Source organism: Chlorocebus sabaeus, chromosome 12 (genome assembly GCF_047675955.1).
Source record: "Chlorocebus sabaeus isolate Y175 chromosome 12, mChlSab1.0.hap1, whole genome shotgun sequence".
Lineage (NCBI taxonomy): Eukaryota > Metazoa > Chordata > Mammalia > Primates > Cercopithecidae > Chlorocebus > Chlorocebus sabaeus.
This window is the reverse complement of record NC_132915.1, coordinates 110,184,043-110,210,424: the sequence shown is the minus strand read 5'-3', so window position 1 is coordinate 110,210,424 and position 26,382 is coordinate 110,184,043. Positions and strand designations below refer to the sequence as shown.

Here is a 26,382-nt window from a genome sequence, read left to right as displayed (position 1 = left end):
CAGAGATTCTTAGTCGCTCCCACAGTTCGCAGTGTGAGAACGGAGTTTTGAACCTGCTGCTGAGCTCCAGGACTCAAACTCAGCTCTGGGAGTGGCTTCCAGACCAGGGACTTGGGGGAGGTGGCACACATCTTCACCCCATTCCGAGGAGGCAGTGAGACCAACACCCCCAACCCAACCTCCCCGTGTCCAGATTTGTCTCCACCGGGAGACGGTTTCTCGGAATAAGTCAATAACCATCTTCATCAAATGCTTCCTTTGTGTGGCTGGGCCAGCCAAATCCATCCTTCCTTGCGATTGCTGGGGGTGCCTGGAGTTGGGTCCCTACTTTACAATTTTGTAACTTGTTAATTTCTTTTAGAGTTCGATGTTCTTACCAGACCACGTCATTCCCAATCATTGCTCCTGGGTCCCTGCCCATTTTAGTGGAAGGTGTGAGTTCTGTGTGGAGATTGTGGGAGCGCAGCTGCCTGCATGCCCGCTGGGCCCACGATGGCCTTGCCCTCACCAGATTGCGGGTGCCTGGGTCCCCGCACGTTGTTTTCAGAACGGCAGGGCCTGCAAAACCAAACCAGGCAAGCAGCTGGAAGTCCGCTCCCGAGGGGGCCTGCTCCTGGCGCCCGGTTTGTAGCTGCGTCTGTCTCAGAGAGGTGCAGCGCTGGCAAGGGCATGGGGACGCCCTCCCAGCGGTTCCCTTAGTGGGGGCACACATCCACCGCAGCCTGCTGCCTTCACCTCCCCAAGTCTTCCTGGGCCGTTAGGTTCAAAGATTCCAGACTTCCAAGGAAGCTCTGGGCTTGGTGCAGGGTGCCCTTGTGTACTAGGTGGTGCTATGGGGTTGGGGTGGTCACTGCAGTTGGGGGGCGGGTCCTTGTCTGGCTTGGGGGCATCAGGGAAGGGTCTGAGAGGTGAGGGGAGATTTCTAGGGAAGAGGGTGTGAGGTGGAGTGACCGAGGGCCCCCACTGGGGAAGGACGGGTGTCCACCGGCCTTGCAGGGGGGGTTTCAGCTTTGGGTGTGGCAGTGCTGGGGGACAAAGTGTCGGTTTTTAGGGTGGCATTTTCCCTTTGTCTTTTCCTGCTGTGGGTCCAGGCTCACCCCCTCTCCGCCCATCTCCTGGCCCCTTGGAGCTTATGTTTTAAGAAGCCACAAGGACTGTGGTGCCAGTTCAAAGTGGAGGGCTGTCCCTTACTCTAGCATCTACCCACTTCCACTTTTTGGGGGGCCAGTGAAGGAAGGGGGCATAGTGAGAGGGGTACCCCCAGACCCGCCCTCCACTCTCTGGGGGAGGACAGTGAAGGAAGGGGGCATAGTGGGAGGGGTGCCCCCAGACCCACCCTCCACTCTCTGGGGGATGGCAGAGAAGGAAAGGGGCTGGGTGGGAGGGGCGCCCCCGGCCCTCCCCACTGTGCCGTCTGTGCCACTGCAGTTGGGACTGCCAGTGACTGGCATTCTCTTTGTTACTTTCAGCCTGGCTGTTTCAAAACTCATTAGGCTTGGCATTTATTTATAAAGGCTGGCATGGCCCGAGCCGAGCGGAGAGCAGGAATTGATTTACGAGGATGGCGGTGGATCCAGGAAATGTCAGCCTTCCCTCCAGAGTCTATAAATCAGTTTGGATTCTGGCGAGGCCTTCTCCCATCCCCTAAGTCAGCTGCCAGGGGTCTCCCCAACTTTGTGGAGCTTAAATTTAGGCAGCCGAGGAGCTAGTCTCTTGGGTTTGCTGGACCAGCTAGGTTAAAGAGCCTTCTCCCCATCCTGTCTCCAGGCCACCAAGGTTAGCTGCGGCGTGCCTATGAGGTTCCTTCTGTCTTCTGTATGAGGGACAAGTGCCCAGCCAGGATCGGCCTGGGCTCGATCCGTGATGGGATGGAGTGACGGGCATCTGGGAGCTGCCTGGGGGAGCAGTGGCCTTCCTCCGGTGTGGCCTGTGGGCTCTGAGCTGGCCTGGTGCGCTGGTTGGCCTGGGCAGGGCAGACCTTGCCGGGTTCAATGTTCTGTAGGGAGCGAGGATGCATTTAAGGTGCTGGGGCCTATGTATCCGTGTGCCCAGCGTGGGCTGGCACCGGCAGCCATCTGCCTGTCGTCACTGCTCTTGGCAACATGTTTGGGGCCTTGGCTGAAGGAGGTATGGACAAGGGAGTGTGGACACTGGACCGCCACACCAGGTCCTTGCCCCTCACCTTGCCACCGGCCATCCAGGCTGAGGCAGGCCTGAGGGGGCCGAGCAGCACAGTGGCCATCACTCACGGAGGGGCTCACTTGGCCCAGTGGTAGGCCAGGGGTCCCTGCTCCTGCAGGTCTCTATGTCTGTCTGTTGTGAAGGGATGGGATGGGGCGAGGGTCCCCAAAGTGTCCCAGCTGCAGTGACTTGAGTAGGCCCCCAATGTAGAGCCACGGGGCTCCGCATGTCAGAAGTGAGGGCCGCCACCCTTCTGACACCACCTATACCTACATTGACACCACCACGCCCAGCTAATTTTTGTATTTTTTTTGTAGAGTTGGGGTTTCGCCATGTTACCCAGGCTGGTCCTGAACTCCTGGGCTCAAGTGATCCTCCTGTCTTAGCCTTCCAAAGTGCTGGGATTACAGGTGTGTGAGTCACCTCGCCCAGCTACCGGAGCCTCATCCGTGCTGTAGCCCCATTGACCCACTACAGAGGTGGCTGCCCCCCAGGGCTGGTCTTCAGGCCCCATTGTCCATCAGCTCCCCAGACGTCACGGGACCCTGAGGGTCTTCCAGGTCACCTCTGTGCTGCTTCAGTCTCCAGGCTGGCAGGAACGGCCATGGCAGGCGGCAGGGCCCAGGCAGCTGGACCTGGGGAGAAGGGATGGGCATGTTGGGCTCAGGATGGCATCATGTCCTTGGTAGGCCACTGCCCAACCCAGAGCTGCTGTTCTTCTTCTTCTTCTTCTTCTTTTTTTTTTTTTTGAGACAGAGTCTCACTCTGTCACCCAGGCTGGAGTGCAGTGGCACAATCTTGGCTCACTGCAAGCTCTGTCTCCCAGGTTCACACCATTCTCCTGCCTCAGCCTCCCGAGTAACTGGGACCACAGGCGCCTGCCACCATGCCTGGCTAATTTTTTGTATTTTTTTTTTAGTAGAGATGGGGTTTCACTGTGTTGGCCAGGCTGGTCTTGAACTCCTGACCTCAGGTCATCCACCCACCTTGGCCCTCCGAAGTGCTGGGATTACAGGTGTGAGCCATCGTGTCCGGCCGAGCCACTGCTCTTGCTGTGGTGCTGTGAAGTGTGGGCCGGGGCTTGGTGAGTGACTTTGCACAGGGCAGCTGCTCAGAGCCCCCGCCTTTGGAGAAGCCTCCATGTGTGGTGCTGCCCGTGGCACTGCCCAAGTCACAAGATGCACCCACTCCCTTCACCGGTACCCTGAGCGCTTCCTACATCCCTTCCCTGCCAGGGCCCCAAGTCTGACTGCCCCGTGCAGCAGTGCTGGTGCTATGGCCCTAGATACTGGACAAGGGCCAAAAACACCATCATTTACTCAAGTGAAAGAGTATTTTGTGCTCAGAGGCCCAGAGAGGGCTTCTGTCCACACCCTGATAATCTGGGGCCTTCTTGGGGAGGTGAGCTTCATGTGGTCCTCAGCACTGACTCAGCAGCTTGGACAGTAAGAGGTGCATTGAGAAGCCTGTGGGGAGGACGGAGCCCTGGCTGCACACCTGGCACCCGACAGCCCCATGGCCGGTTGCCGTGGCCTGGGAGGAGTGAGCGTGTTGTCCGACTCCACCGGGAGAGGGTGCGCTGCATGCCTGCATGCTTGTGCCTGTGTGCCTGGTACCACATTTGGGCTGGGCTGGGCTGGGCGCGTGCTTTGTTGCAGGGGCTGCTTTCCTGCAAGTGCATTTGCCATCGTGAGCCTGGGCGCTCATCGAATTCCACGTGGTCGTCTGGGAGCAATTGCAGGTGCTTCCTGGTTTGAATTTCACAGGACCCTCGAGGACAGGAACTCAGAAAATGAGACATTGATCGTCGCTTTTATTGGTATATTAGATACACTGAGGTTTTGAAAGGGAGGACTTGGGATTCTTCTTTGCCTTTTTAATGTCTTAGAGTATCTAGAAAAAGCATTTGCTCTTCAGTTCTCTAGAGGGGTCTTCCAGAAGAACAAAGCTGCGAGTGGCAGAGTGGTTCCCTTTAGAATGCGAGCTCTTGGGGAGAGCCTGGCGCGTGGGCTGGGGCCGGCCCACCAGGGCACGGGCTGGAGCCCCATTCGCTCATTTGTGGTTTGGGACACAGAATATGCCGGATAGGAAGCAGCTCAAAATACAAGCTGATTCCACCCCTTTCCCAGTAAGAGGATTTTAAGTTTCTTGCTCAACGTGGTTTTATAAGCTTTTAGGAATAGATGAAGTAGTTAAACATTTATTTAAATATTTGATTTGCTCATTTGTTTAGATTTTTAAAAACATAAAAGTAACACGTTCTTGTAGAGTTGCCCTTTTTTACTCATGGTGTGTGAAATGGGTTTCTTCAAACTCTTCCCCTGGCTTTCAGGCTCAGGGTCTCTGCCTCCCCCAGCCCTCTCCAGGTCTCAGTGTGGACCTGACGAAGTGGATTTGTGTGCCCTCCAGGGACCCCTTTTCCCTCGCCAGCATCCCCCTTGAGAGTTTTTCCTGACGCTGTTTTTCAGTGATGCCCACGCTTGTGAGATCAGAGCCCTAGAAGCGGGGGTAGACCTTTGCTAAATTTCTTTATGGTTCAAAACCAAATAAGCCACCAGACCCGAGGCTGGCTGAGGCTGTGTCTGACTTTGTGTCCTGAGAACCCCAGACAGGACTTATATGCAACCCCCACCCCCGTGTTTTCTAAGTGATACAAAACCTCTCCCTTTGAGCCCGATGTGGGGCTCCAGGGGACGGGGCGGACCTGGCACACCCTCACAGAGGGAATCCTGGTGTAGGTGGGCATGGGACCCTGAGCCGGGAGCACCGCCCAGCGTGGGGTAGAGGAAGGGGCCTGAGGGACAGTGCGGCGGGGAGGGAGGGAGCCCAGTGAAACAACCGAAATGTACTGGAACCGAAATGAGGCTGCAAGTCTGAGATTAGGGTGGCGGTGGGGCTGGTGCCTTCTGGGGCACAGGGAGACTGTGACCTGGGGCACTCTCCTTGACTTGCAGACGGCGTCTTCTCTTTTTGTATTCTTGTCATCTTTCCTCTGTGCCTGTCTCTGTGTCCAAACTACTACTTTTTTTTTGAGACGGGGTTTCACTCTTGTTGCCCAGGCTGGAGTGCAATGGCGTCATCTCAGCTCACTGCAAGCTCTGTCTCCCGGGTTCAAGCAATTCTCTTGCCTCAGCCTCCTCAGTAGCTGGGATTACAGGTGTGCGTCACCACGCCTGGCTGATTTTGTATTTTTAGTAGAGATGGGGTTTCACCATGTTGGCCAGGCTGGTCTTGAACTCCTGACCTCAAGTGATCCACCTGTCTCGGCCTCCCAAAGTGCTGGGATTACACGCGTGAGCCACTGCGCCTGGCAGACTTCCTCTTTTTGTAAGGACACAGTCATATTCTATTAGGGCCCACCCCAGTGACAGCATTTTAACTTGATTTCTCTTAGAAGTCTCTGTACAAGTAAGGTTAAATTCTGAGGTCCTGGGGGTTAGCACCCCTACACATCTTTTTTGAGGGGACACAGTTCAACCCGAAACACTCCCTCATTTTTCTTTTGAGCAGCTGTGTATCTTCCCCTGCACTAAATGTGGGAACCTCTCCGCAGCCTGCAGCCCAGCACCCCTGGCCTCTGGATATCCTGGGGTGGGGGGGTGTTTGTGGGTGAACAGTTTCTCTGCTGGAACTCTGGGAAAACAGAAACATCTCAGTGTGGGACGTCTCCCTGCTTCCAGTGCTGACGCATTTCAGGCTCCTCAAACCTGGGGATGTGGTAGCCCCGAGGCCGCAGCTGTGTCTGCATGGAGGAGGTTTGGTCAAATTCAGAGGGCTCTGTCTTTGCGGGACCCGGTGTCCTGGGTCCTGCAGCAGAGGCCCCTGACGTGTCCCAGGCCCCGTGCGTGTTGTGTGGATTGTGCTGCGTGGTCCTCACCCGTCCGAAGCAGGTGCCCGTTTCTATCCCGGTGTGTAGACAACGAAGTTGGGAATCAGGGAGGCCAATGGCAGGGGGAGCTGATGGGCCTGGCCTTAAATTGGTTCTCCCTGGGTCCAAGTCTGTGATCTCCATGGTTCTGACGAAATTGTGTCACTTTTGGCCCAGAGAGGTGGGGGTGGGAGGTGCTGGTCTGACTTGCAGGACACGGAGGCTCGGAGCATCCACAGAGTCTCCTGACACGCAGACCGCTAAGGCGGGCAGAGATACGTGGTAGGAGGAGGTGCATGATAGGGACGTCGGCCCATCTCCTTTGGCCTCTGGGGCGCAGCTGTCCTCCCCACCCCAAGTCCCCTCGATGGTGGCGGCACATTGCCACTGACCCCATCAGCCTGTCTCCTGGAAAAAGGTAGAATCTGGCAGTGGGCGCTGGGGTTCCCGAGTCAGGGACAGGGGGCTCTCTGTGCTCTCGGGAGGGCCTGGTGTCAGAACAGTGGGGAAATAAATACCCCAGGAGGGCTGGGCCCAGCCCAGTGCCTACAGACCTAGGCAGAGTCACCAGGCCGGGCTGGCAGGAGCCCCTCAGGGCAGCTCCGGGCCTTTGCTGGAGGGCGGGAGAGGCCCCTGCAGCTCAGGGCTGGCCTCCCTTTGTGAGCTCTCTGGCGAGGTAGTTGGACGTTTTTAGGTGGCGTCCATGGAAGCTTCATGAGGCCAGGCCCGAGCTGGTGCCGTGGCTGTCCTGACAGGCTCCCCTGGTCAGAGCCATCACAGGCCATCCTGGATCTGGGGAGGACACCGACCCTGCCTCTTGACCGGGGGCGTCTCAGAGAGTGTGCAGCCATCTTTACTCTGCCTCAGGGTCCCTGTCACAGACAGGGAATCACCACGCCTCTTCTGAGGCTGGGGAGGAGACGAGCTGAGGAGACCCATGGGGACTGGGTAGCCAGCCTGTCGAGTGGCACATGCCTAATGAACGGTCACCCCTGTGACCACGGGGCCCCTGGAGTGGTGCTTTTACATGAAATGTTCCTAAAACTGGGCCATGGTTTTAAATATCAGTTGAGAGTGTGGGGGGTAAGGCTCTTGGCCCCTTAAAGGTTCACTGAAAAATCCCACAGGAGGGGCTGGGCACAGTGGTTCATGCTTATAATGCCAGCACTTTGGGAGGCCGAGGAGGGCAGATCACCTGAGGTCAGGAGTTCGAGACCAGCCTGGCCAAAATGGTGAAACCCCGTCTCTACTAAAAATACAAAAATTAGCCGGACGTGGCGACACGTACCTGTAGTCCCAGCTCCTCTGGGGAGGCTGAGACAGGAGAATTACATGAACCTGGGAGGCGGAGGTTGCAGTGAGTTGAGATCCTGCCACTGCACTCCAGCCTGGGCGATGGAGCAAGACCCTGTCTCAGAAATAAATAAATAAAGTCAGAGAGGAGGTGGATTGATTGATTGGAGAAAAGGCAAGAAGACTGAACATTTATACAGGGGAACCTTCTAAATAAAGTCCCAAAGATAGGGGAAATCGCTCATTTTTGTGCATAGGTTCCACCAAGCATGGGCAGGCAGACGAGCCTGGGTCCTTCCTTCTGAGTGTGGAGCAGGATCCTCTCTGGAATGGTGGGTCTTATGATCTACAGTCAAACAAGGTAGGTCAGGGAATTTCTTTACGGCCAGTCTTTACACAGATGGGGCGGAGGGACAGTTAGAGTGTTATTTTTAGGTTTGATGGCTGACTTTAGGGGAAAGGGGTTCTGGTTTCTAAGACCTGTTTGAGGGAAGAGGCATTCTGGTTTCTCTGGCCGGCTCTGAGGGAGAATGGAACTAGTCACAGGAGGGCCTTCATGTTGGGGTGTTTTCAGAGCCCCAGTATTACCATGAGGCCTCAGCAGTGGCTTTTTTCATGAAATGTTCCTCAAATTGACCCATGGTTTTTCTTTTTTCTTTTCTTTTCTTTTTCCCTCCCCTCCCCTCCCCCCTCCCCCTCCCCTCCCCTCCCCCCTCCCCTCCCCTCCCCTCTCCCCCCTCCCCTCCCCTCCCCTCTCCCCCCTCCCCTCCCCTCCCCTCTCCCCCCTCCCCTCCCCTCCCCTCTCCCCCCTCCCCTCCCCTCTCCCCCCTCCCCTCCCCCTCCCCCCTCCCCTCCCTCCTTCCCTCCCCCTCCCCCTCCCCTCCCCCCTCCCCCTCCCCCTCCCCTCCCCCTCCCCCTCCCCCCTCCCCTCCCCTCCCTTCTTTTTTTTGTTGAGACAGGGTCTTACTCTGTCACCCAGGCTGGAGTACAGTGGTGTTATCATGGCCCACTGCTGCCTCCATCTCTGGGTTCCAGTGATCCTCCTGCCTTAGCCTCCCAAGTAGCTGGGACCACAGGCATGTGCCACTATGCCCAGCTAATTTTTAAATTTTTGGTAGAGGCCAAGCATGGTGGCTCATGCCTGTAATCCCAGCACTTTGGGAGGCCGAGGTGGGCAGATCATCTGAGGTCAGGAGTTTGAGACCAGCCCAGTCAACATGGTGAAATGCCGTCTCTACTAAAAATACCAAAAATTTGCTGGGTGTGGTGGTGGGTGCCTATAATTCCAGCTACTTGCTACTTGGGAGGCTGAGGCATGAGAATCGCTTGAACCCAGGAGGCAGAGGTTGCGGTGAGCTGAGATCGTGCTACTGCACTCCAGCCTGGGCAACAGCGAGACTCCATCTCACAAATAAATAAATAAAATACATTAAATTTTTGGTAGAGATGGGGTCTCACTATGTTGCCCAGACTGGTCTCAAACTCCTGGGCTCGAGTGATCCACCCACCTTGGCCTCTCAAAGTGCTGGGATTACAGGCGTGAACCACTGTACCCGGCCTGAGGAGTCCCAACTGCCCATGGGTCTCCTCAGGTCATCTCCTCCTGGGCCTTGGAGGAGACACTGTTATTCCCCGTTTGTGATGAGGACCCTGAGGCAGACTGAAAATACCCGCGCACTCTCTGTGATTCCTCCCATCCAGAGGCAGGGTCAGTGTCCTCCCCGGATCTGAGACGACCTGTGGTGGCTCTGACCAGGGGAACCTGTTGGGAGAGCCACAGCACCAGCTCGGGCCTGGCCTCATGAGGCCTGGAAGCTTCCCTGGGCACCACATAAAAAGTCCAACTACCTCGCCACTCAACTGATGGTTTTAAATACCAGTTGAGGGGATTAAAAATGGTCTTTTAATTTATTTTGTATTTTTTTGAGGGAGAGTCTAGCTCTGTCGTCCAGGCTGGAGTACAGTGGCATGATCTCAGCTCACTGCAACCTCTGCCTTCTGGGTTCAAGTGATTCTCCTTGAATTTTTTTTTTTTTTTTTTTTTTATCAAGTGATTCTCCTTGATTTTTTTTTTTTTTTTTTAAGTAGAGATAAGGTTTTGCTATATTGGCCAGGCTGGTCTTGAACTCCTGATGTCAAGTGATCCACCTGCCTCAGCCTCCCAAAGTGCTGGGATTATGGGGGTGAACCACCACCCCTGCCCTAAAAAGGCTCTTTCTGTTGAGGGTCTGGCATTATGGAGAGAGCGCTGGACTCAGCCTTGGAGCCCCTCTGGCCACCCTGCCGGCTCCTGGGTGACACTAGTTCAGTCTGTGTCCGCCTGGCCTCCGTTTCCTTCTCTGTGAGAAGGATGTGGGGCAGGCCCATCTCCCTGGTCCCTCCCAGCCTCAGGGTACCCGGATGCAGTACGTTGGAAGAATCTGGGATTTTCAAAGGGGGAAAGTGATCGTGGACTTCCCTGGTAGGAGCCTTTGCGTGGTCTGACTGGGCAGAGTGTCCCTAAGCCCTGTGAGGCCACTGCCAACCCCCAGGAGGCCCGCTGCCTGTCTCTGCCTTCCCGGGGTTTCTACAGGTGGTGGGTGCTGGACACTTCTGAAGAGGAGTTTTACTTGGCAGAGGCTGCCGCCTCCCTGGCAGGGAGACGTTCTAGAGGCCTGGGGGCAGGTTGTTTTTTGTTCACTCCATTAATAGCAGTGACCTTTTTGCCTCCAGCGTTAATTAAATACAGACATTTCAGGCATCTGCATGGTCATGGTCTGGCATTATCTTGACCTTAGGCGACTTGGAAATTCCATATTTGGCCTTCACGCAACGAGGCATAGAAGAGCAATCAGGGGCGATCTGGAAATTGAGAGCTTAGAGCCACACCTTGTGGCCACCCAGAGGTGGGCCCACGTTGCTGCGGAGGTGGGGAGAGAGCACAGCTCTCTGGCTTGACCACCGGGGATGAAGCTGGGCTCAGCTCTGGGCTGGGGGAGACAGGAAGGACCTCGCCCTCCTGGGACCCAGTTTTATTCAAGGAGACACAGCCCAGCCACCTGGGTAACAGGTGATGGATGGGAGGCAAGGGTGGAAGTTGTCTTGAGGGACGGGCCAGACGGTGGGTTACAGAGAGGCAGAGCAGGGCGGCGGGGATGAGCCCAGATGTCCGGTTCCCCACCTGGGTGTGCCAAGACCCAGCGAGAGGCTGAGGCTGGCACCCGCCTGGACACCTCTGCCACTTGGGCAGACAGAGGGGGACTTAGTCTCTCGCTGCTGCTCAAAGGAGTGCCTTTCTTCCCGAGTGTCAGCTCTTTTTCCTGCATCCTTCAGCGATAACCAGCATGTGCTGATAGGCTTCCGAGTCGCTTCCTAGTGCCACGTTCTCACAAGCCCAACATTTGTTTTGGTTGGATTTTTTTGTTGTTGTTGTTGAGACAGAGTCTTGCCCTGTCGCCCAGGCTGGAGTGCAGTGGCGCCATCTCGGCCCACTGCAAGCTGTGTCTCCCGGGTTCACGCCATTCTCCTGCCTCAGCCTCCAGAGTAGCTGGGACTACAGGCGCCGCCACCCTCGCCCGGCTATTTTTTTTGTATTTTTAGTAGAGACGGGGTTTCACCGTGTTAGCCGGGATGGTCTCGATCTCCTGACCTCGTGATCCATCCGCCTCAGCCTCCCAAAGTGCTGGGGTTACAGGCGTGAGCCACCGCGCCCGGCCTGGTCAGATTTTTTTTTTAAAGTTTCTAAGTTTCTAAGCAAAAGAAAAGAAAAGAAAATGTCATTTATATTAATATCGACATTTCCTCCTAAACGCAATTCTAGACACAGCTGGTAGAAGTTGTGAAATCAAACCAGAGTGGAATTACAGCGTGGCTGTGTGAATAAAGTGGTCACAGATCCAGTTAAATGAGCAACTACCTTCTGAGAGTGACCTTAACTCCAGTTTGAAAGTTTCGCTAGTGGAGCCGATGATGAGGGTTGCCTAGACCTAACACCGCGAGAGTGGCTGTCATCCCCACGCCTAGACCTGCTCTCAGGTTTTTTTTTTTTTTTTTTTTTTTTTTTTTTTTTTAATGAGACAGAGTCTCACTCTGTCGCCCAGGCTGAAGTGCGGTGGCAGGATCTCAGCTCACTGCAAGCTCCGCCTCCCAGGTTCACGCCATTCTCCTGCCTCAGCCTCCCGAGTAGCTGGGACTACAGGCGCCCGCCACCTCGCCCGGCTAGTTTTTTTGTAATTTTTTTACTAGAGACGGGGTTTCACCGCGTTAGCCAGGATGGTCTCGATCTCCTGACCTCGTGATCCGCCCGTCTCGGCCTCCCAAAGTGCTGGGATTACAGGCTTGAGCCACTGCGCCTGGCCCTCACGTTTATAAAGATTGTATTCTTTTTTATTTTTATTTATTTATTTTTGAGACCGAGTCTCACTCTGTTGCCCAGACTGGAGTGCAATGGCACGATCTCGGCTCATTTCTACCTCTGCCTCCCGGGTGCAAGCGATTCTCCTGTCTCAGCCTCCTGAGTAGCTGGGATTACAGGCGCCCGCCACCATGCCCATCTAAGTTTTGTACTTTTAGTAGAGACGAGGTTTCACTGTATTGGCCAGGCTGGTGTGAACTCCTGACCTCAAGTGATCCACATGCCTTGCGCTCCCAAAGTGCTGGGATTATAGGTGTAAGTCACCGGGCCCGGCCTACTAACGTTAATAAAGATTTTAATGTGGCCACCAATTAAGAAGGCTGAGAACCAGACAACTCTGGCCTTACAAGACAGTTTTTTGCCAATGTGTAGAAAGCTGATGTTCTCGCTCTTTTTAAAGTAGTAGCATCGTTGAGATGCAGTTCACAGACCACGGGGTTCACCCGTGTGAAGTGCGCAGTTCAGGGGTTTTCAGTGTATTCACAAGGCCATGTATCCACCATTAATTTTAAAACATTTTCATTACCCCCCAAAAGAAACCCCGAACCCATTAGCAGTAACTCCTCATCCCCCCAACTTTCCCCAGCCCCTGGCAGCCACTAATTCAAATTTCTGTGGATTTGCCTGGTCTGGAAACTTCCTATCAATGGAACGTCACAATAGATTGTCCCTGTGCATGGCTGGCACCCTCTGGCACGTTGCGGCAAGAATCAGAGCTTCTCTCCTTTTCACGTTGGAATGGTAGTCCATAGCGGCTACCACTGCAATTTCTTCATCCATTCATCTGTTGACGGACTTTCGAGTTGTTCATTTAAATGTTTATTTATTTTTTGCCAAAGTAATTATAGATGCACAAGGCAGAAAGAGTCACATTACAGACGGGCTTGAAATGAATGGTGACCTCCTGCCTCCGCGACCCCAGCCCCGCCAGGCCTCCCCCAGGAGCTGCACCTGCAACTGTGTCTTTAATTCTCCTGCGGTCACCTTTGGAGGTCTCAGGGATCTCCATAGAGCCCAGCACTTGATTCCCTGCTTTCAACACCTGTTGATTCTTTGCTGTAGGAGATGACCCCCTGTCCCCCTCCCCTGTCCCTTGTGCTGATGTTCATTCTCCTGCGGGCAGCCCTTGGCACTTTGGCTTGGAGCTTAATTCCCTCTTTCTTGCCGCCCTGTCCCACGCCATCTCCTGACGCCCCCACGCGATCTTCAGAACATCGACCCCTGCCCTTCCTCCTGCCTCCCGCGTCAACAGCGGTGACGCCGATGGCAAGGGCCCTGTGTTTCGCCTGTGCTGTCTCCTATCCTTTACCCCAGGGTCTAGGGCAGGTGAAGGCTAACAGAGTGCTCAGCTCTGGACCCTGCCTGGGGGGCAGGCTACTGTTTCTCCTTGGGGACCCCAGGTCTGGGCTTCTTTCCCTGGGTGTCCAGGGTGGGTGCCAGGATCCAGAGCCTCCGGGGGTGCCCTGTGTTCTGGGGAGAGGCCCACGGCCTTCCTTAGATGCTTGGAGGGGTTTGTGGTCCCCTTGGGGTTAAGGAGCTGCCTGAGACAGTGGGGAGAGTGCTGGCCCCTCCTCCTCCTGGGAGCCTGTGAACCCTGCTGGGCCCTCAGGCCTCCCTGGACAGAGGGCAACTGTGGCAAAATTTCCCAACAGCCGCCTTGTGCAGGGTCCCCCGGGGTGTTCTGGAGGTTTTTGGGGGCCTCTTCTTTGGGCTCGGAGGGCTTAAAGGCAGTTTCCGCCTTTGCTGGGCCCTGTGGCCTCTGTGGCCCCTATGGCCGCGGCGTTCCTGTTGGTTTCGTGGATGGTTGCGCCCAGCCGCCTCTCCTGTCGCTGGCCTTTGTTGAAGGAGCTTAGGTCTCCTTGGGTCAGTTGCACCAGGTCTGGGCCTTGCCACAGCCGGTGTTGATGGTCGGCACCATGCCTGGCCAGGCTGGGCCCCGGTTCCTCCATCCTTGGGAAAGGGTGAGACCCTGTGTGTCCGCGGTCCCTGGAGCCCTCACAATGCACTTCAGAGCGGGTGTGGTGGTGGCAGTGGGTACTGCCACCAGTGGGTACTGGGTACTGGCAGTGGGTACTGTGGGCGATCCAGCGAGGTGACCTCTGGGGTCTCACCCACCCAGCTTCCCTGAATTCTGACCGGCAGTGGAGGTGGGGGGTCGGGGATGGATTCTTAGCCGTGGGCTGTGGGGTGGATATTGTGCTGCTTGGCAGGGTGGCCTTGGGCCTGTTACTCTCTTCCTTCTCTGCGAGCCTCAGTTTCTGCAGATGTAAGGTGGAGATTACAACAGAACTTTCCAGAGGGCTATGAGGGTCTGTGAGGTCCTGTAAAGCATTCAGCTGTGTGTGCGGTACGTGTGGGCACCTGACCCTCGTGGCTGCCGTGTGGGTCAGGTGCGGTGGGTTTCAGGGGCAGTGGTTGGACTCTGGCTTCTCTGCCACTTGCTGCAACGCTGGGCCTCGGTCACCGCAGCTGTGGGTGGAATCGCTGTCCCGCCACCCTCTGAGGATCACGATGCAGTGAAAGCTACCACGTGGCGACGGAGGAAGGCTTGGGCTCCTCCTGTCCTTGGCTGGCCTGGGCGCTCGCCCCTGTTCTATGGGCGCCATTGACTTCCTGCGAACCCCGTTTCTTGAAGGTGACCTTTGGAGCTGGCCGGAGTGGGTGTCGGCCCTCTTGGCTCCTTTGTCTAGATTTTGCTTTTACGAAGGCCGGGGAGGGAGGGCTTGCCACTGGTAGGCGGACGTGTGGGGCAGGTCCTTTGCCGCCGGAGGACCCCAGAGTTGTCACTAGGGCCTGCTCCTCCATCCTGCCCCTCCACAGCGCTGCCCGACTGTGGGACCAAAGACCAGCTGGGACCCAGCTGCTATTGCCACTGCCCCTGCCACCCAAGCCTCCTACCTTCTTTCCTCCCTTCCTTTCTCCTTCTTCCCTTCCTCTTCAGCCCTCTCCACCCTCCACCCTGCAGCTGTGGGGCCTTTGTGTGACGCCTCCACAGCCTGAAGGGACCTGGCTGTCAGACTCCCACCTTTCGAGGCCTGTGGATTTGGGAGGGTGGCGAGAGGAGTCTGTGGGGGAGGTGGGACTCAGGCTGTCTGGTAAGTGCCCACGTCGGACTCAGAGCCTTAGATCTTGGACCGTGCTGTCCTCTGACAGAATGGGCAGCTGAGTCCGCCTTACTGTGTGTCCAGGGGCCAGGCCCCTTCACCGCCCAGCAAAACCTGTGCCTCATGACCAGGAAGGAGGTGTTCCTGGGCTCACTTTGAAGTCTTTTTGTGAGACATCATCCTGATGATAATTCTGGGGGTGGGCTTGGGCAAGCTCCTTGGATAGAAGCTGCTTGGCTCTTTCTGTTCCCCTTATAAGAACCTGGAATGCTTTTTATTGTCAAGGCTGGGCCAGGTCAACTTTTCTCGTCTGCAATGGCCTCTGAGCCGAAGCCTGGCTCGGATTCGCCCCTCCTCTTGCATCTCTGGCCTGTGAATCTTCTCCTCCCTCCAGCCCTGCAGCTCAGCCTGCCCTGCCCTCCCGGGCTTCTTGTGCCCCCATGTCCCTTGTTGGAGCCTAAGGACAGTTGTCTCTGCTGGACTCTGATGCCCGATTCAGGCACAGAGACCCACGACGGACGGCTAGGAAGGTTAGGTGCTCGGCTGCCCTTTGGCCGAGCCCTGCGTGGGGCCCAGGGATCGATGCAGATTGATTTTTGCTGACCCCTGGGATGACCTTGGCCAAGTGGCTTAATTCCGTCTCCTCCCCAGTGTGCTTATAGACAGAGGTGTATGTACCAGTAAGGGCGCTCTAACCAGTGTCGGCTTTCACTCCCCACCTCCTCCGCCACCACATTTCCAAAATAAACAGAGGCCTGTTTGTGTTCAAAGGACGCTCCTGGCTCACAAAGCCGTGCAGCCCCACGGAGGCACCAGGAGGCCTCACTTCCAAGCAGCACAGCCCCATGGAGCCAACCCGGGCCACCTGTTCCCCCTGGCACCTGAGCAGCCCCCTGCTGATCCCCACCCGTCCCCTGCGTCTCCCTTTATCCCCCTCTACCCCTCCCCTGCATCTCCCTTTATCCCCCTCTACCCCTCCCCTGCATCTCCCTTTATCCCCCTCTACCCGTCCCCTGCATCTCCCCTTATCCCCCTCTACCCCTCCCCTGCATCTGCCTTTATCCCCCTCTACCCCTTACCTGCATCTCCCCTTTATCCCCCTCTACCGCTCCCCTGCATCTCCCCTTTATCCCCCTCTACCCCTTCCCTGCATCTCCCCTTTATCCCCCTCTACCTCTCCCCTGCATCTCCCCTTATCCCCCTCTACCCCTCCCCTGCATCTCCCCTTTATCCCCCTCTACCCCTCCCTGGCACCACTGGCCTCTGTTCCCTCATCCCCCATGCTGCCCTTGGGTTCCCTCCACCCCCTACCCTATACTCCTATCCCTCTCCTTCCCCCTCTTCCCCACCCCACCTCTTTCATCCCTTTCCTCTCCCCACAGCCCCTGGCATCCCATCCTTTGTCCCTCTCCTTCATCCTCCCCATCTCCCTTTCTTCTCTCCCTCTCTCTCCATCTCTCCCCTGACTGCCTTGGTCCACTCACCCACTTCCTCTACCTCTCTCCTCCATTCTCACTCCACGCCCTCTATTCCCACCTCTCCCAACCCCATCCCATGCCTCCCCCTCCATCCTCTTCCATCCCCCCTCCATCCCCCCTCCATCCCCCTCCATCCCTCCCCCTCCATCCCCCTCCATCCCTCCCCTCCATCCCTCTCCCTCCCTCTCCTCCCTCTCTCCCCTGCATCCTTTCCCTCCATACCTCTCCCTCCATCCCTCTCCATCCCTCTGCCTCCATGCCTCCCCTCCATGCCTCCCCTCCATCCCTCCTCTTCATCCCTCCCCCTCCATCCCTCCCCCTCCATCCCCCTCCATCCCTCCTCTCCATCCCTCTCCCTCCCTCCCCTCCCTCTCTCCCCTGCATCCTTTCCCTCCATACCTCTCCCTCCATCCCTCTCCATCCCTCTGCCTCCATGCCTCCCCTCCATGCCTCCTCTTCATCCCTCCCCCTCCATCCCCTCTCCATCCCCCCTCCATCCCTCCCCCTCCATCCTTCCCCTTCTATTCCTCCTCTCTCTCTCCCCCCCTCCATTCCCCCATCCCTCACCCTCCATCCCTTCCTTCTATCCCTCCCAACAATCTCCCACCATCCTCCCCCCAATCCCTCCTGCTAGGAGTTGGTGGGGGAGGGAGGGAGGAGAAGCTGGAGCTGGAGACTGTGTTCCCAAGGGTGGCGTGAGTGCCAGACCCTGTTAGCCCCTTGCACCCTTGTCCCCCGTGCCTCTGCTTGCTGAGCACCTTGAGGAGGGTTCCGGTGCTTCCTTGCAAGAGTCTTGGAGAGAAAATCCTCTTTGCCTTTTTTACTTTTTTCACTCCTCTACCTTATTTCATTTAACTTTCTCACTTCAGACCAGAAAACGCCCAGATAGATATTAGAAGACCTTAAAGTATTTTTGTTCATCAGGTGTGAAAGGTGCAGGTCCTTGCCAGTTTGCTGGGATGGGTGGCTGGCAGTGAGGTAGCAAGAGAGATGCTCCTCCATAGTGCCCATGTCCCAGGCAGTGCCATCGTCCCCACAAGCAACTCAGGCGTGCTGAATATCTCACTCTGCCATCACCAGCGTGCGGCTTCCACCTCGTTCTTCAAGGTGGCTGCTGAGCTCCTGCCATCTCGTCCATGTTCCATGCAGCAGGAAAGAAGCAGGGGAGGCGGCTGTTTCCTTCTAAGTGCATGACCCTTCCTCACCTCCCCTTCTTTTCTTACAGTGTCCAGAACATGGTTTTGGGGCCATTCCTTTCTGCAAGGGAGGGTGGGGAGCGCTGTCTTTAGCAGGCAGCCGTGAGCCATCAAGCACCCACCTCTCGTGGAAGAAGGGGAGAAGGACTCTGGGGGGTGCTGGGGGGCAGTAGTCTTTGCCCCAGCTGGGGAAAGCCGTGGCCCCTTGACCCTTGGCACTTTTCCCATCTCTGCCCTCCCAAGTGGTTTCTTGCTGTACCTCTTGGAAAGAAGAAATGTAGTCTGGGGCTGGGAGTCTGCAGTCCGTGCTCACTCCTGGGCTTACGGCCACGATTCCTCCTGGATTCCCCACGGCCTGCGTGAGGTGCGCTGTCAGCCCCTCTGTGAGAGGCACAAGGCTCCGTGTGGTCACGGTGGAGCTGAGTTCTGGCTCCTCAGAAGAAACTACTGCGCGGACTCCCGGCCTGGGCTCCCTGGTTCCACCCCCTGGAGTGTCAGCTGTGTGGAGGGCTCTGGGCCCTGCAGACGTGCCAGGCTGGCGCGATACATGCCGCCCGTGCCCTGGCTGCCACTCCTGCCTGGGGACCTGCCTCAGCCCCTGCGGGTCACCCTCCCACACCCTGGCACCATAGCCTCCCAGATTGTGCCCGAATCCTGTTAGTTTCTAGCTAATCTTCCCAGCCAGGATGGCGGGTCCTTCCACTGCAGGGACAGTAATTTGTGGGGTCATCCCGGGAGTGGCCCTGCGGGGTCATGTATTATTCACGGGAAACACTAATATTCCAGTCTGGAGTTCCTTCTTCGTGGAAGCCGTGGAGTCGTCAGCCTTGTATCGATATTAACAGTTGAAACATGAATAAAACACCGTCACGTCGGGAAAGTCTGATTAGGTTTAACAGGGGACAGAGAAGAAAGAAATTTTTTTTTTTTTTTTTGGTAAATGAAACGTCTAACGAACAAACAGCTGAGCCTCGTTGGGTGCCCTGGGGAGTTTCCTTGGATTTCATGACGCACTCGGTCGCCGCAGAAGCAGGTGCCGACGGGCCGGCTGGCTTGATGCATTTGTGCAGTTGCAGTGTGGGACTGGGGTGGTCCTGGCTGCGGGGCTGTGGGCTGCCCGCACCTGTCCCAAGGAAAGCTGTGTGCTCCCCCAGGCCCCGGACCCAGTGCCTTTCCCTGCCAAGCATCCCTCAGTCTTTCCAGCGGTGTCAGGGCGGCCCTGGGGAGAGAAGGGAACCAAGGGCCACAGATCACCGTGCCCATAGCCACCTTCACCCACCCCCTTGACTCCTAGGCTCTCAGAAGGTGTCAGGCCAGTCTAGAAAGCCGGCAGCTAGCACCCAGAGTGGGCGTGCTCTCTCCCACACAGGCGCAGGCACGTTCTAGGCTCGTGCCCCTGAGCCCCACTCTTCAGCACTCCCTGTAAGAGAAGCTCTGTGATGACTCTAATTTCCTGGACGAGGAACCCGGGCCAAGACATAGGAGGGGGGAGGCTTGTCTGGGGTCCCCTGGCATCCGACCCCTAGCCTGTGGTTTGCTGGGCCTCGGTTTCCCACCCCGAGGGCAGAAGAGCAGGCGTCACTGAGACCCCTTTCAGCGCAGCTCCAGATCCCTGTTGGGCCTGCCTCAGGCCGCCCTGATCTCAGCAGAGAGCTTCTCAGAGGTGAGGCTTCCCTGGGACGTGGTGTCCCAGCCCCCCCTGGCAGGGGCGCTTCATTTCAATGCTGTTCATGTCGTCTCCTTGCGAATGACGGGCCGTCCGCCAGGGCCCGGCGTCCTGTAATTGGGGTAAGTGTCACTTTTGTTTCTGCGGTGGGGGAAATGAAATTGTGTATGCACACAATTAATCTTGCTAATGGCAGCCTCCCTGGATCTGGAAATTAAATGTTAAGTATCTTGAAGCCAGCCGCTGGGATGACGCCCTTTGGAACAGATCAGTTGGCTCAGGCTCGTGATACTAATTGGGGTGGAGTCTGGTGTGTGTCTAGCTCTGACCCTGTTTGGGGGACGTGGGTCTCACCGTGTCCACGGTGAGGCTGAGACTTGGAGATGTGGAAGCTGGAAGAGCCCTTCCCAGAGCCGCGTCCGTCTGTCCGTCTGTCTGTGTGTCCTTGAGAGTGACGTGGCTCCTGGACACAGCGGTTTCTATGGAAACGGCTCCATGACCCAGGGCCGGTGGTGGAGGGACGGACATGTCTGGGCCCGCCTGGCCCTGTTTGGCCTCGGGTTCAAAAGAGCCGGTGGCCCGGAAGGTCCAGGTGTGCGTGGCCCCCACACGCAGTTGCTGCTTTGTTTTGTTTTGTTTTTTTTTTTTTTTTGAGGCGGAGTTTCGCTCTGTCGCCCAGGCTGGAGTGCAGTGGCCGGATCTCAGCTCACTGCAAGCTCCGCCTCCCGGGTTCACGCCATTCTCCTGCCTCAGCCTCCCGAGTAGCTGGGACTACAGGCGCCCGCCACCTCGCCCGGCTAGATTTTTGTATTTTTTTAGTAGAGACGGGGTTTCACCGGGTTAGCCAGGATGGTCTTGATCTCCTGACCTCGTGATCCGCCCGTCTCGGCCTCCCAAAGTGCTGGGATTACAGGCTTGAGCCACCGCGCCCGGCCTGTTTTGTTTTATTGACTGTGATAAAACACACAGAACATAATATGTAGCTTCTTAACCATTTTCCAGGGCACAGGTCGGTGGCTTCGAACACAGTCACGTTGCTGTGCAGCCGTCACCACCGTCCATCTCCAAAACTGCTTCGTCCGCCCAGGCGGACACTCTGCCCCCATTCAGCGCTCATCCCGCCTTCCCTGGTCCCTGGCTCCGCACTTCTGTTTGCTGTCTGCATGAGTCTGCCGGCTCCAGGGGCCTCGTGTAAGGGAGTCTTGCAGGGACCTCCTGTAGGGAATCCCGTGGTATTTGTCCTTTATGACTGACTTATTTCCCTTCGCACAAGGCCCTCAAGGCTCATCCAAGGGGTGCTCCTGGGCAGGGTCTGCCCCTTCAGCCTGAGCTCAGGCTTGGGAACTGGGGGTTCCCGGTGGGAAGCAGCAAGGAGTGGCTGCCTCCTGTGGACGCTGCGTTGCTCTGCGTGGAGGACGGTCGCTGTGAACGCGCCTTGTCTTTCCTTCAGGGCTGGTGGTGAGGAGGCTGGCCATGCAGGATCCTTACCTTCCCTCCCTCTGCGTTCGGAGGCCTGTCCTGGGCAGGTGGGGAGCTGGAAGTCCCCGGGAGAAGTGGAGGCAGCCGGGGCCACAAGAGAGCCCTGGGCCGGTCCAGCTCTGTCACCTCCACCTGCAGTGTGGCCTTGGGCAGTGATTTCCCTCCTCGGGCCATAGTTCCCTCATCTTGCAATGGGGGCTCATCCCACCCACCCCCGGTTCTCATGGGAATGTAATGGGCACTGAAGGTGAGAAGCCCTGAAGATGCAGAAGCAGCCCCTGGGTGGGGGGCGTGGGATGGGCGGCAGAGGCAGGGGCAGGGGTGGCTCCTGGCCTTGCCGATCGCGGTGTCTGGCCGGCCATCAGCCCTCTGGTCTGTGTCCTGGCTGCTGTGATCTCATCCCTCAGCCTCTGATGTCCCTGGGGTGCTGGGGTCGGGGAGGGTCTCTGCTGAGGGTAAGTGGAGTCCGTGGTGTCTCCAGGGAGGTGTGTGGGGAATGTGTGTGTGACTGTGGTGATGGCTGCGCAGTGAGTGCTGTTCGGTGCTGCTGACTTGTGCATTTGAAAATGGTTAAGAAGTTACATTTTGTGGGGTGGGATCCATGTGGCCCTGAGGCTGCCCTTGCTGTTTTTAGAGTTAGGGCAGGATCTTAGGCCCTGTGAATTCCCTGGGGCCAGATGTCCACGCCTCTGAAAATCCAGCTTCTGGGGCATGCCCTCCCTGGAGTGCATGTGGGCTTGAAGCAGCTGTGTTCAGTCTTGTTTCCCATCCAAGGGGGTCTGGGGGCCTCCCTGCCCCTTCCCCCACCCCCACCCTGGGGTAGTTTTATGCTTCAAGGCAATTAGTTTCCATGGCGAGTCCCGAGGACGGTGGGTGTGAACAGGCCCCTTCCGGCTGAGTGGGCCGCAGATGGCCCCTGCCCCACCCTGCCCCAAAGGAGGTGCGACTTCTGCGTGGGGCCTGCTGCCTGGGCCCTCCTCTGAGTTGGGCTGAGCCCCAGGGAACCCCTCTGGGAACCATCACGGCTGAGGGAGAGCAGGAGGGTGGGGGGTGGGGAGGGGGGCTTGACACCTGCCTTGTCTGGCTTCCCTCCCCTGTGACTGGGGAAGTCCTGCCTGAAGGGCAGCCTCAGCCCCTGGGCCTCCCGGGCATCTTGGAAGACTGGAACACACCTTTTCCTGCCCACCTGCCCCAGGCCGGTCACGCCCGGCAGAGCCCTGGAGTACGGATATGAACACGGGTTTTTGCGCTGGCAGAATTCGCCTGCTCTGCTGGTAACAGAGCTCTGGCCCTCTGTGTGCAGCCACGGGGGTTGTTCTGGACGTGGGTGTTGCCAGCAGAAGAGGAAGGTCTCGGCAGGGTAAATAAGGTGTGCGGATGCCCTGCGGAGCGGGGCCGAGTGGGCCCTGTGCTGTCTCTGGGTCTGTCTTGTTTTCTGGTCTCCAGTAGCAGATTGGGGATTTGCATCCCCCAGACACAGGCGCAAACACGTGGGCCTCGCCGACTCCGACACGGGGCCCGAGCTCAGGTGTGTGGTGGCTTCAAGTCTGGGGCTTCTCCGTGTCTGGGACGAGGTTAGAGACGGACCCTGGCCAGAGCTCAGACTGGTGTCAGACGGATGTGGGTTTGAGTCCTTAGAGCTGGGCAACGTTCAGCAGGTTTCTGAATTATAATGGACCTCCCTGTGGCAGGGTTAGGCACAGGGCAGGCTCTGAGACCCCTCCTTCAGGATGGAGACTTTGTGACCGCTGCTCAGATGCCTCTGGGCTGAGGCCAGCATCAGACAAGGCCCAGCCCTCATGTGCTGATCTCGCGGAGTTTCTTGCATGTGATGGAGGCTTCCCACCTGCAGGAAGCTTTGGGGTTGCCTGGGACCCTAGGTCCCGCATGGGTGCTCCTTCCTGTCTTTCCCTTCCCGCCTGCGTCAGCCCCTTCACCCCTGGTTTCTGAGCTGCATCCCAGCCTCCCAGGGTGTCTCTGGGCCCGGCTGGGCCTTCCCGCCCCCCACCCGTCAGTACGGAGATGGGACCAGATCAGTCTCCTCCACGTGCTTCTCTCTCTGGGATTTGTAACAAGTTTAAACTTGGTTGTCTAGCACAGTCCCCTTAATGGTGGGTGTGTAGGTAGCTGAGAACTTTGGTTCTCAGGAACACCAGAGTTTGGTTGTCACCAAATGGGCCTGTGGTTCCTTCCAGCTCAAGGGTACGTGGGTGAGTGCTTTGTGAAGGCTTTGTGCCGGGACCGTGGTGGGTTTGCGAGGTCAGGGACATGGCATGGAGCGTGTGCCCACCTCCACCTTGGGGCACCTGAGCATCACCAGGTGAGGCCAGATACAGAGTCCAGTCGTTTCAGAGCTGCTAGATGGAAATTCGAGGTGGGGTCCCAGCAGAACACCACGCTTTGGGAGGGGTCCACCCTGGGGTCACATCTCACCTGCAGCCTGAGCACCTTGCTTGTGTAAAATCTGAATGACAATTGCACGCTCCTGGCAGTGCACAATTATTAATAAATACGGCACTTGCGGAGTCCACAGCGGCAGGCCCTCAGGAAGTACTGGCCGCCGCTGTGCCCTTGGAGCAAGACTTGTTTTGGAATGAGAGGGCTCTGAGAAACACAAGTCGCTGGGCCGTGTTTGCTCATCAGTGGGGCAGGGATGCCTGAGCACACCGACCTTGAACTTGTGGGGAAGAAGCAGAGGCAGACGGTATGGCTGGGCGGGGCAGGCGCTCCCACTGCAGCTGGACGTGGACCAAGTAGACAGCCGCCAGGGCTGCGTGCGTGCCCCTCGCTGGGCCGTCCTTGGTTGAGTGGGCTCAGAGTTCAGAAGAATCAATTGCAGGACGCTGTGGAGCAGATGAAGTCACTGGTTCAGAGACGATTCGTACATTTTAATGAATATTGGTTGTGCTTTCCAGTCTACTGGAGAGAACCCTCTGGAAGGGCCCAGCTTACCTAGGCTCTGTCTGTCACTGTGGCTGGCTCAGATGGGGTCGCCCGCCTGGAAGTAGAGGCTTTGGAATTACCGTTGGAGGCTTTGGAATGATCTAGGCTGCGCCTGTCACTGTGGCTGGCTCAGGTGGGGTCATCAGGCTAGAAGTGGGGCTGAGGGTGTGAGTGGTGGACAGTGCTGCGCGCCTCTGGCTGAGTGGGAGGGGATGCTGGTGTGCACCTGCGGTCCCTGATAGAGCTGCCTGCCCAGTGGTCCTTCCTTCCCTGGGTGTGTGGTTCTGCTGCATACCAGCATTCTCATGGAGCCATCAAGCTTATCCGTGTGTTTTGAGTGAATGAAGCTAATTAAAAGTCTTTGGAGTTAAAACATGTTTAAAGCCAGAGGGTTTTTTTTTTGGTTTGTTTTTTTGTTTTTGAGACAGAGTCTCACTCTGTCACCCAGGCTGGAGTGCAGTGGCCGGATCTCGGCTCACTGCAAGCTCCGCCTCCCGGGTTCACGCCATTCTCCTGCCTCAGCCTCCCGAGTAGCTGGGACTACAGGCGCCGCCACCTCGCCCGGCTAGTTTTTTGTATTTTTTTTAGTAGAGACGGGGTTTCACCATGTTAGCTAGGATGGTCTTGATCTCCTGACCTGTGATCCGCCCGTCTCGGCCTCCCAAAGTGCTGGGGTTACAGGCTTGAGCCACGGCACCCGGCCTTTTGCAAACTTCTTATTGAAGCATCTTACGTGTATAGAAAAAGGCAGCTGTGCTACCCGGACAGCTTGGTGATGTTCCATAAAGTAACAGCCCAGGAACCAGCCTGGGTGGAGAGGCTGGCCTGGGTGGGCCAGCATCTGTTGAGTGCTTATGGGGTTCCCACCACGCCCCCCAGGCTGGCACACCCCTCCCTCATCAATGGACAAAGTGTGGCGGGAGTTGAGAAGGGCAGCCGGCCCACTGCAGTGCGCACCCAAGTGCCTAAGGAAGCACTGCTTTGATGAGCGCCCTTTGAGTTGTACTTTGGAGAAGACTGGGGTCCAGCTGGGAGGCAGGGCAAGGGCATCCCGGCGGAGGGAGCAGCGCCGGCTCCCGCGTAGGAGCGAGAGGCAGGGTGTGTGGTGGTGGTGGGTAATTAATGATCACATGTTCGTTTGGTGTGCTCCTGTGCTGCTCATCTAGGTGGCTTCATTGCACGTGTGTGCGTGGGGGTTGGTTACCATTTATTCTGGATTCCCTCTCTTTGCTCATGAGTTGCTAGAATCAATTTTTTTTTTGTAGTTGTTGAGACAGTCTCGCTCTGTTGCCAGGCTGGAATGCAGTGGCGCAGTCTCGGCTCACTGCAGCCTCTGCTTCACTGCAACCTCCGCCTCCTGGGTTCAGGCGATTCCCCTGCCTCAGCCTCCCAAGTAGCTGGGACTACAGGTGCGCGCCACCATGCCCGGCTAATTTTTTGTATTTTAGTAGAGATGGGGTTTCACCATGTTGGTCAGGATGGTCTCGATCTCCTGACCTCAGGGTCTGCCCACCTCAGCTTCCCAAAGTGCTGGGATTACGTTGTGAGCCACCACACCTGGCCTACTAGGATCAATTTAAGCAAAGTTGCTAGTCACCTGTGGACCTCAAGTGAGAGTTTTGGGGTGTACTTGAGCTTCATAGTGGCACTGGATCCCAGGGAGGCTTCTCGTCTGCTGCCTTGGATAGTGAGCTGCCTGTCACGGGAGGCGTGCAGGAAGCTGCTGGTAGCATTGCACAGGTGACTGGAAGCCTCCCCAGGTCCAGTGCCTGGGGGCCTGCTCCGACCAAGCCGAAACCTGCCTGCTGCTGGGCCTCCTGCCTGCGGTGGCTGGGGATGACTTGGGAGTCTCTGCTGGGCCTCCTGCCTGCCATGGCTGGGGATGACTTGGGAGTCTCTGCAGGGCGAGTGGTTGTTCTATCCCCTCATTGTTTCAACATGTTCCGATGAATTTTGAAGTGCCTGAGCTTCTGCAGCAGGTCAGCAGCTGACTCGGCTCTGTTCCTCTCCCCGGTCCCGACTGCCCCCTGTGGCCCCACACTCACCTGGCACACCCCGGCGGGGAGGCTGTCTCAGCGGATGGGTCTCCGCGCCTTCGCTCCTCTGTGGGTCCACCATTTCTGCAGAGAATCGTTGTCAATTACCGGGGCTCTTTGCATGATTAGGGGAACGTAAAATGAGCAAATGATGAAGGGCCCATCTGCTCCAGGAGTGGTGTGTGGGGAAATCCGAGCCTTTTGTAGGCTCAGGGACTTGACTTTCCATGCCAATTAGGAGGGAAGGATCCAGAGAGAGCAGCGGGGGGTGGGGGCACAGGGATGGAGCCTGGGGAGGTTGTTCCCTGGGAAAGAGGGCCATTAGGGGGCTAAGTCTGGTATGGGGTGGGTGTGGGGCTCACATCCCGAACCCGGGGTGCCAGGGCCCTCTGGGGAAGGTGGAACCCCTGTCCCTGCAGTCACAGTGCACCATCCCTGACTTCTTGGCATGGCAGAGTCCCTCTTGTCTTCCTGGGCCTCTCAGCTGTCACCCTCCACTCCCCAGGGGTCCTGTCTCAGTGGGTGGCTGCCTCTGCCGCAGGGGTTCAGGGGCCCCGGGAGTCACCTTATGGCATTTGTGTCCCTAAGCCTGTTTGCTCTGAAGGGCTGAGCACTGCATTTGCGACATCTGTCCTCGTTCTGGCGTCCACTGTCTGCCATAACAAAGTATCACGGGCCTGGTGCCGCAAAACAAGGGGGATTTATTCTGCCCTCTTCTGGAGGCCAGAATTCCAACCTCAGGGCC

The 26,382-nt window shown here is 57.2% G+C and overlaps 1 protein-coding gene and 1 pseudogene across 2 annotated transcripts in view; both read left to right on the top strand.

The window, feature by feature from the left end:
- VAV2 (vav guanine nucleotide exchange factor 2) overlaps positions 1–26,382 on the top strand; it is a 235,677-nt gene that overhangs the window by 84,533 nt on the left and 124,762 nt on the right. The gene's annotated exons all lie outside the window — the stretch shown is intronic.
- LOC119622983 (uncharacterized) lies at positions 14,116–15,703 on the top strand (annotated as a pseudogene).